The following is a 15,489-nucleotide window of genomic DNA, read 5'->3' as shown; positions in this document are numbered from 1 at the left end:
CATGGGAAGTCTGTATGGAACACACCTACACCATATGCCAGCACCCTGGCAATAATGGACTGGACAGACATCAAGGTACCAACTGTGGATAGACTGGTCTGCCAGCTCCGGAAGAATCTCTCTTCTGCCCCAAACCAGTGGGCCTGTGTCTACGTTGCCCAGCCTCTCAGAGGAACCTTCTGTTGTGGGGTGTGTGCTGAAGAAGAGCAGGTGTTCACTGCTACCATGAAGGTGCATGGTCAACAATATTGCACCAACTGAGAATTCCTGGATCCCATACATGAGCTGATTAACTGAGGAGAGAGACAAGGAGTGATCAGCAAGACTCACTGACCCTGTAAAAGTCCCATATGGCCAGCACTGAAGTCTGACAGTGGGTAGAAGCTCAGTGGACAACTGCAGCCTGAACAGTCATGTCACCATTGTGTGCTGCTGTACCAGCCATGCTAGAACTCTGATGTGAACTGGAGTCAAAGGCAGTCATCAAGTGGTATGCTGCAACTGACACCACCTATGTGGTTTTTTTGATTCCTTTGGCAGCACACTGCAGGTCACAGTTTCCTTTCACATGGAGGGGTGACCAATACACCTGGAACTGACTGCCCCAGGGACAGAAGCACAGCACTACCATTTCCATGGATAAATACAGATCACACAGGGAAAGGATAAAGCCCCCAAACACCCACAGTACATTGACTTCATCATCACATGGGGCAACACAGTGAAAGAAATGTTTGAGAAAGGGAAAAGAATAACTCAAATTCTTCTGAAAGCTAGTTTTGCCATAAAACAAAGCAAGGTCAAAAGACCTCCACAAGAGGACCAGTTTTGGGGAATAAAATGGCAAGATGGACATCGTATCCCAATGGATGTGATCAATAATATAACAGCCATATTCCCACCAGTTAACAAATAAGAAACACAAGCTTTCTATGCATTATGGTTTTCTGGAGAACGCATATTCCAAGTTACAGTCAGATTGTGAGTCCTCTGTATCAAGTGACATGAAAGAAGAACTATTTCAACTGGTATCCTGAGCACTGATAAGCATTTGAATAGATCAAACAGTAGACAGTATGTGCAGTAGCCCTTGGGCCAGTTGAGCCCTTGGCCTCAACTGGAGCCTATGGTAGAAAGCACTCAGAGAGACTCAAGGTCAGTCTCTAGGGTTTTGAAGGCAAGGGTACAGAGGATCCAGGGTATTGGGTACATTTCTAGCTTCCTTTATTGTAGTATTTCTATAGTTGAATTTTCAGTGGAGAAGCCATCTCCACAAACCATATCAGAAACACCTGCAACAAATACACATTACAAACACTTGGACTGACTGAGGTCCAGCTGAGAGGCAGAAAGGAAGGGTCTGGTAGGATTTCACTCCTATTCTGAGAGATGCAATTAGAGTACCAGTTAACACAATCAAGCTACACAAAGGTCTTTATTGGTTTTATATCTATATCTATAATTGCCCAAGCAGCCAAAAAACCCCCCCCACTCAACTCAGCCATCTATCCAGGACTTTCTAAAGTAGTTATTAAGTAATACCAGCTTAACCATAAGAGAAAAGCACTGACTTTTTTTTGCACAAGTGGAGGATGTCAGGTTTCCTTCCTGGAAGGATTTGCCTGTCCCAAGGCAAAGTGACAGCAGCTTAGTGTGAGAAAACCATCATCACACCAATATATCACTGCACTGGGTGTCAGCAGTCAGGTGCTGGTAGCGGGGGCTGCAGGGCTGGCCTCTGTGAGGAGACGTCAGGGCTGCTCCGTGCCACACTCAGCTGGGTTCGGCTGGCTCTGCAACAACCCATGGCAGGGCACAGCTCAGCCCAGCAGTCAAGCTGGTGGCACCTATCTAGAACAGTCTGACTTCACAGGAAATTAGAAGGTTGATTTTAAAAGGAAGAGGAGAAAGAAGGAGCTGATATTACAGTAATTTGTAAGTTTTGGTTTACTATTTTGTTTTATTTTGTTGTATGGTCATTTACTTGTAACCAATACTGTAGCTACTGTACATGTTTTACTGTGTTTTTAAACAGCCTGTGGGAGGCAATCTTACCAGGGTACTCTCTTGGGAGCACAATCACCTAGGGACCCATTAGGAAGCAGATCATGTTTTGCCTCAAGTGAAATGTGACACGATGTCTGGCATGGGAGTTTTTCTTGCCAAATCCATGGCTGACAAATATATGTGCCCCATTGCATTTTGAACCTCTTTTTTTGTACCTGTAAAAGTGAAACTCATCCTTCTAGGCAGTGTTCTCTACAAATATCAAATGAAAATTAAAGCAGGCACTTCCAAGAGTAGTTGGTGCTAGACAAGCTATTAAGACAGCTGGCATTCAAAACACAGTTATGCTAAAGGTATCTCTGTACTTCTACCCTGTCTGCACCACTGCAGAAATAGTGCAAAGCAAAGAAAACAGGATGAAGTTAAATGATACACAACATAAGCAAAAGTGTATGTTTTACTTTCATGCTTGTTGTTCATTACTGGTCAAAGTTTACCTTTGAACATGAATTAGGTTTTTCCTGTTAATTCCTCCTCACAGGCTCCGTTGCAACTTTACCACGTGCCAAGGGTAAGGACTAGCATGGAGATTTCTTACTTGTAGCAGATGATATTGGTGGGCTCTTGCGTGTACCACAGCTACAGAGAAATAAACTGTGAAAGAAATTGGAAACCAGTTGATTTCACTGTTCCCCAAATGAAACACAGTGCTTTCCTACTCTGTGTACAATTACCTGGTTATATTTAACCTTAAAAATGGAATGCCTTTGCTTTCTTAGAAATTGTCTCTTTCTCCAAGTACATATTCCCAGGTAGAATGCAAACATCATTTACCTTCTTCCCCAGGACCCAGTGGGGCCCTTCTCAGCCTCATCCATGAGGACTGCCTGCAAAAGCCAACATCCTCCAACAAACTGAAAGTGTGTGGGTTATGGTTACATAATTACATGTTTTTCAGTATGAAAGAAGATTACATCGTTGCAAATTCTACCGACTTTACAATCTTCTGGCCTTACACTGTACCACTGTATGTTTTATACCACTTCTACATTTGTGCTTTTATACTATCTATACAATATACTATTATTTATAGTTATTATTATTTATATTTTTAGATATAATTTATAGTATAAATATACTATTTATACTATAAATATACTATTTATCATTATGTCGGTGCTGCATTAAGACAGCAGGTGAGGTGACCCTTTCCCCTCTATCCAGCTCTGGTGAGACTCATCTGGAGCGTTACATCCACTTCTGGCTCCCCAACACGAGACAGACACAGACATGCTGGAGCAAGTCCAGTGAAGGACCATGAACCGTACATCTGGATCACCACTGGACAAGGGAAACAGTTCTAAAATGTAGCATGGTGAAGTTTTGGTAACAGAAGAAAAGCTGGAAATATTGAGGAGGCTAGTTAAAAAGGAATGCAGACACTTCAGGAAGAGAATTACCTTAGAGGATTGTGGCCAAATTTAGCATCTAAGCTTTGTAGCAACTGAATCTGTTTTCAGTGGGAATGCAGGACAAAAATGCTACTTTTATTTAAAAAACCCCAACTCATACGTAGATCCACTGTACTAAACAGTACTAACATCCATACAAAAAAGATCACAAGAAACTGAATACATTTAATTTCTTTAGTGACTAGGATAAAGAATGAAATAAATCTTAACCAGCAGGATGGAAATATACAGATCAAGCTGAAAGAACCTGCCACAGGTAAATGGTACAAAGCACTACTGAATTTCAGACAACAATCAAAAGTGACTCAGTAGTATAATGACTGCTAATTTAAAATGCACCAGCTGGGCGCTCAAGTACAGTCACTATGCGTGGGGGCTAGACTGCTCATAAATTTGGAAAACTGAAGTGCATATCGTCTGAAGAAGTCAATTCATGGGTTGTCTCGGTATCAGCATTATTTCAGTATTTTCAACAGTAGTATTGAAAAGATATCCTTTAAACATCAGACGACAAGACCAATCTCCTTCTGCACTTATGACATCACCCTCACCTCAGAATTGCCTCTTGATTACAAGATCATCAGAACCCATACAGTAACCATGTCAACAGAGGCATTTCATTCTTAATTCATCCCAGCAAAGGTTATGTAAGCTGTCTATGAAGATCTTTTCTACAAAAGAGGTTCTTTCTGGCAATGCAGAAAGTTCTCTGTCTATATATAGAAAACTGGCAATATCTGTGCATTGACAGCTGATAAAAACACAGCTCACACGCAACAGAGCAAGAGATAAGACTAGCTGTTCTTTTACCAAAAAACACTAATTTAAAATTAAGTACTGTCCAGGTACCATTATATAATGATAAATAGACATACAGGTAGAAAACACCTGACTTGTGTTGGGTGCCAAGGAAGCACACTCAATCCAGATCTTCCAAATCCACGACAGCGTGAGGAAGACGTTTTCTAGTCAAACGCTTCCTCTATACCTGTGCACTATGCTATATAATTCTCTAGGTTCTGGGTCCTGCAACTGTCCTTAGAACATCTGCACAAAAATATCCACACTATTCAATTCTTCCTGTTACTCATCAGACCTAAAGTAACAGCACAACATAGATTAATAGTGTTTATTATACCATATAATACCATAGAAGTATTTTACTAACTGTTGGCACTAACTACTAACCATGTACTATTTTTCTTTTTTTCACACAGCAAACATCACCTCTCTACCCCATTCTGAAGTCATAATTATCACAGGTGGCAGGTGGTCTGGCTGTTATGCGTACTACCTCAACCTGAAGAAAAACCTTTACAAAAAGTCTGAACTGCGCATGCTCTACACTCTGAAAACAATGAACAGAGTTGGTATACAGTGAACAGAGTTGTTATCCCTGTATATATTTGAACTAGCACTACTTTTTTTTCCCCCAGAGGGAGTTGTTTTCTCAGCTCTCTAGAACTCAGAGGGGGAAAGAACAAACCAAAAAAAAAAAAAAGTCCTTAAAAAAAATACCATCTTTGCCAGAAAACTATTAGCTGTGAAAACCCACCCAGATGGAATAGTAAAAACTACTAAGCAAAAAAGAAAATAAATTGTGAAGAAGGAGGCAATGACTCAGAAGCCAGATGGCTATCAGACTTACTGTTCTCACCAGATGAACATAGTCTCTCCTCACCTACAAAACCATCACCACCACCTTTGCTCTGGATGGCTCGTCAAAGCATTAACACAACTTAGACTTTAAATATACACACTTAGAGGAGATCTAACGCAGTCATCCATATTATACCCACCTGTCAATAAGCATCACTCCTCTTGTGGTCAACAGTATAAACATGCATATATACTTGCAGTTTTCCTTTCAAATGTGTCACACATGATACACAAAGGACACATTGAACTGAATGTAAATAGAAACATCCTGATCCTCAAAACACAATAAAGACCTTGGTTTTCACTCACTTTCTAGCCAAACTTCTTCCCTAAATAATTTCTTACTTACACAATGCAAATACAAGACGCAGTAAAAGAGGATAACTTGTTGTATATTGTAAGAAAAAGCATTTTTAAAGTATTTAAAGAAGAGATACTGATTGCTTCTAAATGTTAAGGTGGGTTAATGGGACTTGATATCAACTTAATACAAGATTAGTTATATTTGATCTTTCCTTCTCCTATTGGAGAGCCGTACTTTGAAGTAAACGATCTTCATCTGAATCTAAATTTGACTTCTTCAAAATCAAATAGCTTCACCCAGTTAAACAATATCAAGATTTTCTTTTTCAAACAAGCGTAAAGAGATGCATAGGGCTAGCTAATGAAGCAAAGCAAAGTAAGTATGTTAAAAGAAATCCCATGTGTCCAGAATACAAACGGGTGACAAAACAGAAGTGAGGAACAGAAAGAAAATGGTGCACAAACAATGCACAGTGGACAAATCCTCAGGGAGACATAACGACTAAACTGCAACCACGATCTTTCACTTTCATAATTTTCAAAGATTGAAATAAGCACCATCAATAATATGCCCTGTCTCAGTGCTCTAGGAAGCCAGTGGAAAGACACTCACCAATTGCATTAAAACAGTTCTCCCACACACTTTTTTAAATTTCTCTGCAGTGTGACAACACTAAATGTCTGTTAACATCACCGATTCCTTTTAGCTGATTTGGTAATATACAGGCTAAGTGCAGACCACTCTTGTGTTCAATGTTCATGCTGCTTGCATTTTTGGTTGTGAAGGCAGAAAGACCCTGTTTGTGCACAGCTCCTGACTTTGAAAGCAATTCTTTCTGATGTGCCATATTTGACGGAGAATGTCATAATTCTACAATCTTGACAATGTCATGAAATTGAATCAATGAATTATATAGGAACACCATTTCTTCTTAGTGAAACATTAAAATTTTTTGAGCTCAGGCTGTGCAATTTCTCATTCTTTTCTGCATGCAAAATATATTTATTTACAGCTTCACAGAGACTTTAATTTTTTAGTAAGCCAGACAGTTTTTATTTGGTTATTACATTTCTAAAGCTGCTCCACTCTTCATTACATAACATTTTGCCAAATATTCATATACAAGATAAAAATTATCATAGGAAAAACTGTAATTAAACAATCAAGTCCATTACAGAAGATTTCTTTAGGAGGGGAACATCAACTTTAAGGGAACTGGTAGCTAATGCAGGCACTCAGCTTTTCAGATTGCCTAGCAGGAATACAGTGTATATGAGAGAGAAGTTAATTGCTCAGAGCATTTGTCACCCAGGTAAAAGGTGATTAAATATTAAGATACAGCACCAATCTGAAATAGAGAAAGATAATGCTCTGCCAAGAGTAGCTGAAAGGAATGACATTGAATTTCTAATGTTTTTGCACCAATGAAGACACAATCTTGTGAATACTATGGTTTGCCTACAGGAAGACTACCTTATTGCCCACATGAAATTTCTCCCTACCTTTTATTTGGATTAACTTCAACATTATTCAGCACACTATGACCTCAATTCAGTAAACGTTTTGCATTCAGAGTAATGCTTCAATTATGCTTTGTTGCAGTGTTTTCCTGAACAGTTGGGGACTTTTATCTCTATGTTTACATAGATGTATTTTTGTTTCTGTACAGATACAGTGAGGTCTGTGTCCAAGATATAGTTGGAAAAATCAGAAACAATTACTCATACAAACATGTTTCTGTTTTCCAGTACTCAAACTGGAACTAGAAGGTAAAAACAAAAGACAGATTTTGGCAAAGCCTCTTCTGGAATACTGGGAGCAAGTTCAATAAATTATGTTTCAGAGAGATCACCTCTGACCGAAAGAAATGAAATGAAAAGCTACAGATCACCAGAATTTAAGTGTTTTATCTGGGGACAAGTCACTTAAAGAGCCTGGATTGCAGAGCCAACGAAACAAGGTCGAGAACTGGATTGAGACTGCCCTCCATAAATACATCAAGCCACAAGCAAATGTAGTCTGGAAATAAAGACAGGACTCCCAGAGACAGAAGTAATAGGCACAATCTTTCCTTAGAAGCTGGGGAGAAAATACTGAATGATTTTTAAAAATAGAACTACCTAAGTACATGTAAAGTACAGTACAACATCCTGCAGTGATAGGAAACCAGACCTAAAAAAATGGGCTGTTTTCTTGCAATCCAGTGGCCTGTTTTTTCACACTACTGAATAAACTGAGTTTCTAGGAAACTCTTTCAGGTGTTATTCTCACTGGGCAATGGAATAAGATGGTCCTCACTGCAACACTAAAACAATTTCTATATGACATAAATCTGTATGGAATGTTTTCCCTTTCTCTCTATAATTTCCACTTGGAAAATTATATAAGCAGTTTATACACACATAGGAATTTGCTTACTTCTGTAATAGGACATATACATATGGATGGGGTTTAGATACAGATGCAAAGAAAATATCAGAAGTTTAAAAATTATATTCTTCCTGGAAGTTAGTTTATACAGTAATTTACACTGGTGAAAAAAAAAAAAAAAAACCACCTTAAATTCACAGCAGTATTTTATAACCCCTTTTTCAAAGGTCATAGTGATTACACATGAAGAATTGGCATAAGAACAAATTGTCTCTTTGGATAAAAGTCTTCTGCTCCCTAGTTTCTGGGTTTCTAATACACAAAAGTGTATACTAAAATATAGACTACATTGTAAATGTCTATCTTTGTATGTAAATATTGAGGATATAATACAGTGTATCAATAAACAGATATGTGATTGCCTAAACAACATACTAAGCTTATTTGACAGGGTTTTTTCCACTGTACATTTTGACCCAATTTTTTAAAACTTACACTCCATTGGTAAAACATGTAAGCATTAGCTATAGGAATTCACACATCTTTACTAAGCTGCTGATGATAATTATACATCTGATAAAAAAACCAAACAACCCACAAACACTAATATATAACCATGTTGCTAAAAATGTAACCACATTTAGTTTTTTTGGTGTGGAACAAGCACGGCAAACACATATGCATTAAAGTGTTAACAGCTCACAGAAAGATAATGTTATTCTCTACATCTACAATTTTCTACCTTTCAGAGGAACTTAATGGCAAGTCAATGTTATTTTCCAGAACATATATCTTGTTTTGTTCCCTGTCAACTACACTTCTATTAATTTTTGGCAGGAAAGGAAGAAGTAATACTTTACAGGGACAAGAATACCATTAACATATTAGACTCCAAATTGTAACACAAATACTGGTTCAAGATACCAAACACTGAAGAAAAATGGAAAAATCCTTAAGAGCTAAGCAAAGTATGTGCAATGACAAAATTTCATTGATGTTTTATATAACTGTAACAGTATGGTATAAACTATAAGTGTCTATCAAGTCACATTCATTGAAAGCACTTCTATACAAATCATTGTAGCAGCAGTTCAAAAACCCACAGAACCATGCACTTGGTTTTAAGCACATGTCAAAATCTTACCCAAATCAGAGATAAAAAGACTGCACTGCTTTGGTGCCCCAGGCAGTGTGATGAACCAATTGCTACTGGTTTGAATCACCTGCCTTAGCATTTCTCCAAGAATTTTACAAGTCCTAAGTATCCTATCAGACGATTGAGAAGTTTGTTTTTATTTCCCTCTAGCAACAAAATTATACCCCTTCTGCCACAGCCTGCATTGCTGCCATTCAGTCCAAATTTCTGCCTGTAATCTGCTGAGGCGCAGATAAACTGCTGTTGGCAACTTGAGCTGGAACACCAACTGTTCAGAGACAGTTTTAGCCTTTTACCTGTAGGAGCAATACAGCTTTTGACATGATCATTTTTCCTTTGTTTCCTTAGTACTTAGCACTCTCCTTGGTCATTAGATACTTTTCCACAATTTTGATTTTAAAAAAAAATTTAAAATAAAGAAATAAAAAGCTCTCTTACATGATGGGAGGACAGCTGGGGGTAGAAGAGCTCTGCTGACAGACCATGGCATGGTCATTTAAGAAAGTGGAGACGGTATTTTTTGCTAACTGTAAAATTTGCTCACTGGTCTGAGATGTACTATTTCGCTCAGATTCACAATAGCCTAAATCAGTTCTTTTTCCTCAGACTATGCTCAGATAATGACAGTTGAAACTAAGAAGAATATTCTATTTTGATATGTAAGGTGGCAGAAGGCAAATCTACTAGTAATATCAATGCCCTATACATAAATTCAAATATAAAAACCCAACCAAACCGAACAAAAAAACCCCCAAAAAACAGTCCACAGTCTTAAATTAGCACCTCAATTAACTACACAGGCATGTTCCAACACACTATCAGCCTTGTTATTTATCTTTATTTTGCATTAGGATGAAATCTTGCTGGTACCATCCATCACAGTTGAATTTTTTGGTATGGATGACCACAGCCATTCTGTCACTTTTATCTTCTTTTGAAACATTAGAACATATTTAGGCTTGAGAAACTTGCAAAATGATGTACACATACAAATCCTGGCCTTTCACGTTTCACTTGTAACTGCTGATCCCAATCAGCCAGAAAATGCCACCTGGGATCACACACAGAAGTATGGAAGATAACACTGTCTTAACACTTTGAAGTTGTCTGCTGCACATACCTTTACACTTTTTAATCTAGCATGTTTCAGCAAGACTGACCATTCTCCTGCTACATCATCATGATGCTCCTCTATCACTGACAGTACTGGTTTAGCTTTACATACCTACCTAGCTGCTAACATCAGTAGCTATCTCTGAATGTATATTTAGTTGTGGCCATCTCAGAGTGAACCCCTGCTTGTAACAGAACAGAAGTCAACTCTTTTGTAGGATGGGCCTTGGGGCGGGGGGGGGGCGGGGGGGGCTTGCTTTTTTTTGGAGGAGGGTGGGTGAAAACTATACACCTAGTAAGTTTAGTCATAGACTAAAATATTCCTTCTTAATACAGTTTGTTGGTTTACAGAATGAAAGGGCATTATAGATTACAAAGCAGGCAATCTCCCTGTATTTACACAATGTAGATGCAGTTATGAAGTATATCTTGTCCTGTTTGTTTTGAATCTATAAGCTTCTCCAAAAGCTACAGGCAACTCCTTGCCCAAAGTTTGCATAATTATGCAAACAAGTATTAGTGTATAGTTAAGCATATTTATAAAAGTCTACTTCAAATTTTCAGCAAATGAAAAGGAAATAATTCTATTCAGGACACTGTTATGAGTTAAACAGAGGTTACCTCAATAATCTCTTTACTGAAATGTTCACTCTAATTTATTTGAAAACCTGCGAATGTTTCTGAAAATGTTAATTATTTTGAATTAGTCTCATATTTGACAATTGTTTCATTGTTCTTTGCTTGTTTCTTTAATCCCGAAGGTTTAAACTTTAGCAGTTTAGCATCTATATTTGTTTAAATACCAGTGAATGAAAACCTCAGTACCGTCCTTCATAAATTCATGTCGCTTAGTTCTTCTCTTCTTGATACATTTGTATACCTATAATTAAATTAATTTTACTGCTTGAAGAAATAATAGCTTATTTTTCTTGGTCCTTTGAACTGAAATGGCCCAGCAATTTGACAACTACCTTTAATAGAGATTTGCTGTTTTCTGGGATTTCAAAGGGGGTTTTTTGTGTCAATAAGAACCCAGTATTTAGACTGCCACAAGCCATGTATCATTTACAGATGAGTATACTAACCAACCAATGCACTACTACAGCAACTACACTAAATCAATAATGCTTATTAATGTATTACTTCTATAAAATATATCCTTGGACAAATCTACCCTAGTGATTATGTAAGTCAAGACTGAAACACACTAACTTTGAATTCTGAAAGGGAAAATTTCAGCAATAACTACCTTTCATAGAGGGGGGAAAAAAAAAAAGAAAAAAAAAGGTGTATATTTGTGCATACAATTTTCTTCTGGTTTCTTTTTGTTGTTGGTTTTTAACAAGTATTAGTATGACTACAGTACTTCATCCTGAAAGCATGATTTTAATTTTTAAAATCAACTAAAAAATAACCAGGAGGAAGAACTCAATTTCAGAGCAGAAGCTACATAATGTGAAGTCTTCTAAAATTCCAGCCTGACTGATGACAGCTGTGTATGACATTGTGCAACTCTCAAAATTTAAAATGAGAAATTTTCTCGCAAATTAATCAACAGCATCTCTCGCTGTATGAAGAAAGGTCTACAGATTTGTAATTCAGTTTTATTTATTTACCATGGTCCAGTAATTGGAAGGAGGAAAACAAACACATAGGGTTCAGAGAAAAGATATGTCAAAAAGGAGAAAGCAAGAGTAAAACATGACTGCACAGTCTAATAAACCACGTAGAATTCAATTCAGGCCCATAAAGGTATGTAGCTAGTGCTACTCTAGATATCACACAGTATCTTCTGGGTTTCAGCTGCTGCTCCAGAAGTGTATGGGTCTGCATCATATTCGCTAGTCCCATGAGGCTATTGCAGATGATACAGAGCTTTCAAAATGGCAATACACATCTATGCTTAAGGTACCTGAATCACCTGTTCCTACCTGTAATGCTTGTCAGGTGTGTATTTAGGCACTTAAATCACACCTGAAATACCAAAAGATCCAGGACTTGGGGATTATTTATTTATTTATTTAAATGTTCACCTTAATTTGTCAAGACTGCACAAGACCATAAATAAATACAAACAACTGGACAGAAATTCTGACACCAAATTTTTCCAGAAAGTTCTTAAGTTCTCAAGACAATTTTTTTCCTAGACACAATGACTTTAGTTGGAAAGATGCACAGTGTCTCAATAAACACATTCAAATAAAAGCTCGCTCTGTTTCCTAACAAAAGTAGCTCTCAGGTGATTGAGTGACAAATAACAAAACTGGTTACAAAGAAATATTCCACACCTTTTGCTCACTCAGGACATCCCAGCTTCCTCTGCAGTGATTTCACTGTTCCCAGAGATTCCGGGCCTTCAACTTCTACAAAATCTCTCTAGTATTGCTCTAACTTGCATGGCACTGATACTGCCTACCAGCAGGATTCTCCAAGCCACCAGAAATTCAAATTTGACTGTGTACCACTAACACAAGGCAGCTTTTTCACACAATGCATAAACCTGCTTAAGCCAAACGCTCTCAGAACAGATCTCTCAGATCATAATGGACTTCAATTATTAAGTTGAGTAGATATTTATGCTCAGACTCCTCTATCATACAATTTTAAAGGCCAATTAAAAGAGAGCACATCTCTTAAGTATTTTACTTTTAGACTTTGTATTCATCCCATACAAATTAGATTAGAGATTACTTTGCCAGCCTCGCACATGTTTTATTTTAAACAGACTTTTATCTTCAAATAGCTTCCAGTTTTAGCTGCCAAGAATATGAAGACGAAAGTCAGTTTTAACCTCAGACGAAAGTCAGTTTTTAACAGTCAGAAGAACATCTCCCATAGAACTAAATGTATATTATACACTTTTATCACAGATGAAGCGGACCTAAATTTTGCAATCTGTTTTGTACAACTAAGCCCATGCTGCTCACAGAACTCCAATGAAAGAAACAAAATATTATTCAGGAAACATATCTGTACAAACCGTACCATTTAAGGTATAGTACACTTCACAACAATGCTCCTTAAAACCTCTGTGCTGAGCTAGCACCTCCATTCAAATCAGCTGCAGTTGACTGAGTTCTACCACCAGAACAGCAAATCACTCCATTGAGAGGCATTGCATAATTACATTATAGAAGGGACATGTGGTCATAACTTGTTTGTCATAATAATCACCCAGTTCTGCAAAACATGCTTTAAAAAGATGCTGGATGGCTAAGATCTTGACAGCAGATACAGTTATAGTGATGAATTAAAAGGCATTAGTTGAAGCTGCCAAAGTGATGATAACTACCTAACAAAAGGTAACATGCACTAGACTGGATGGCAAAGTGGGGTATTTATATGTTAATTATAAAATGTGGACTCTGAAAACATGCAACATTTAGTGACTAGTACAGTTATGGGCCATCTACCTTCTCAAGTACAAAATATCAGAGTTATAGGAACAAAAGGTGAAGAACAGGAAAGAAGAAAAAGCTCCAATCAGGCATTATTACTAAGGTTTTGTCTACACAATGGAACTCAGGAAAATTAACCCAAATTAATTTAACTGGATTTGTCCATGTCCATTAAATTCCTTTGCAAACACTTTCATCTGGGGATAAAATGTGGCCTTAATTTGGTTTGGCCCATCTTGCCTTTGAAGTGAATTAAACTTAATTCACTGGAGACCACTTTAATTATCAATGGGAGAGTGCACACAGAGACTTGGTAGGATTTAAGCTGCCCTCTTTAAATTCCTACATTTAGTTGACTTGCATCAATTTTCCTCAGTATCTTGTATAGACAAGCCCTGAGCTGATATGTTAGACACAGAGTGAAAAAATAGAAATGAGGGAAGCTATGCTGAGGAATCCTCAGCCAACACACTAAACCCCCACGGGAACCATCAAAGAAGAGCTATTATTCAAGAACAGAATTGTTCAACTATTTTCTAAGGTCAGTTCTAGGAAGAATACCACCAAAGTTCAGAGACCAACTGGGAAGTATTTTAAAAACACAGTTACATTTCAGTTTTCAGAAATGTTATTTATTTAATTACAACATCTACTATTTGAATTATTTGAAGCTAGAACTATTGACAAAGGACACAACTAAATCATCTTTTGAGGTGATGTATTCAAGAATTATTGATTACAACCTATTATTGGAAGTTAAGATAAATGAAAGTAGAAGAAAAAAATTGAAAAAATCATGCTGCGTTTAAGAGCTATGGTACACTCCCACTGAAGAAACATTATGGAAAGCTAGGGACACTCAATACCTTAAAATACCCAAGTCCCCATAAAACGTTCTGAAACACCTACAGTCACTGACAACACTAATAACAACTGAGAGGTCCTTTAGTTGCACTCCACCACTGAGGGCAGCCTAGCAAAAAGCACAGCACCAGTCCTGTGTCAGATGCACATGCAGGAGGATTAACTCATCTGCTCAGATGTTCTGCTGGAACATTTTTACAACTATGTTTTCATGGAGCTTTAGAGGGTTTTCATAACACTATTGTTCTTACTCAAGAATGAGAGGGAAAAAATGTCATAGGTAAACAAGAAGTTCACAGAACTAGGTGTCCAGAACTGAAACAAACCGACAAGCAGGAGACAGAGCCTTTCCAGGTAAGGATCCTTTACATTCCTTCATCAGTATTTTTTCAGGATAAAACACCACCATTGCTATAACATTTTTGCTTTCATACAGGACAACAAGAGAATGAACGTAAGGCTATCACTTTCCCTTATTTTATTCACAAGGGCCCTTATAGTGTCTTAATTGTATTCCGGCAGAAAGCAGCAGTGCAAGAGATAAATATAATGCCACTGATAAAAACCGGAATTTCCCTAAAACAAAGGTCTTCATTTTAAATCAAATTCAAGTTATCAATTATTTTTTTATCTGGGAGAGCAATAAAGAAGTAGGCTGTATTATACTGTACTGTACTAGAAATCTAACAATTAGGGTTTCAAATATTAAACTGAGGCCTCTTGTTAAATGCACAGTTTCATTAAGTAATGTGCATCTCTTCCACCAGACTGTATCTCCACAGAAGCAATATGAACAAGCTAGATTTCTTTCTCATTCAGAATTTTTTCCCTATTTTTTTCCCCTCATTTATACATTTTTCCTGACACTGCAAGAAGATAGCTTCCAAATATTGAACATATTCCTCCGAAAGTCATCCTTCTTTCAAGTAAAGAATGTATGCTGGCCATAACTCTAATCTTAACACAGTTTTCTCTCACAAAAACATACATCATATATTCTGCATGCACAAAATTTACTTCGAGTACATAAAAAGCAAGATGCCTGAGCAGCCATTATTGGATATACAAAATGTGGAGTTTCATTAATTTCTTCAAGTTTGTGTTGCATCAAATATGAAACACTTGGGCCTACAGGCACCACAAAGT

General features: G+C 37.4%; 1 protein-coding gene across 8 annotated transcripts in view; it reads right to left on the bottom strand.

Moving 5' to 3' along the window:
* The window catches only part of OTUD7A (OTU deubiquitinase 7A), a 212,341-nt gene that overhangs the window by 66,518 nt on the left and 130,334 nt on the right, over nt 1–15,489 (bottom strand). For all 8 annotated transcript variants that reach the window (XM_074837295.1, XM_074837298.1, XM_074837304.1 and 5 more), the window contains one exon: nt 2,505–2,661. The gene's annotated coding sequence lies outside the window, so the exon portion shown is untranslated. The remainder of the gene's footprint in view (nt 1–2,504; nt 2,662–15,489) is intronic.

The sequence above is a fragment of the Strix aluco genome, chromosome 12 (genome assembly GCF_031877795.1).
Source record: "Strix aluco isolate bStrAlu1 chromosome 12, bStrAlu1.hap1, whole genome shotgun sequence".
NCBI lineage: Eukaryota > Metazoa > Chordata > Aves > Strigiformes > Strigidae > Strix > Strix aluco.
Note: the sequence above shows the minus strand (reverse complement) of the source record. Positions and strands in the feature narration are given on the sequence as shown.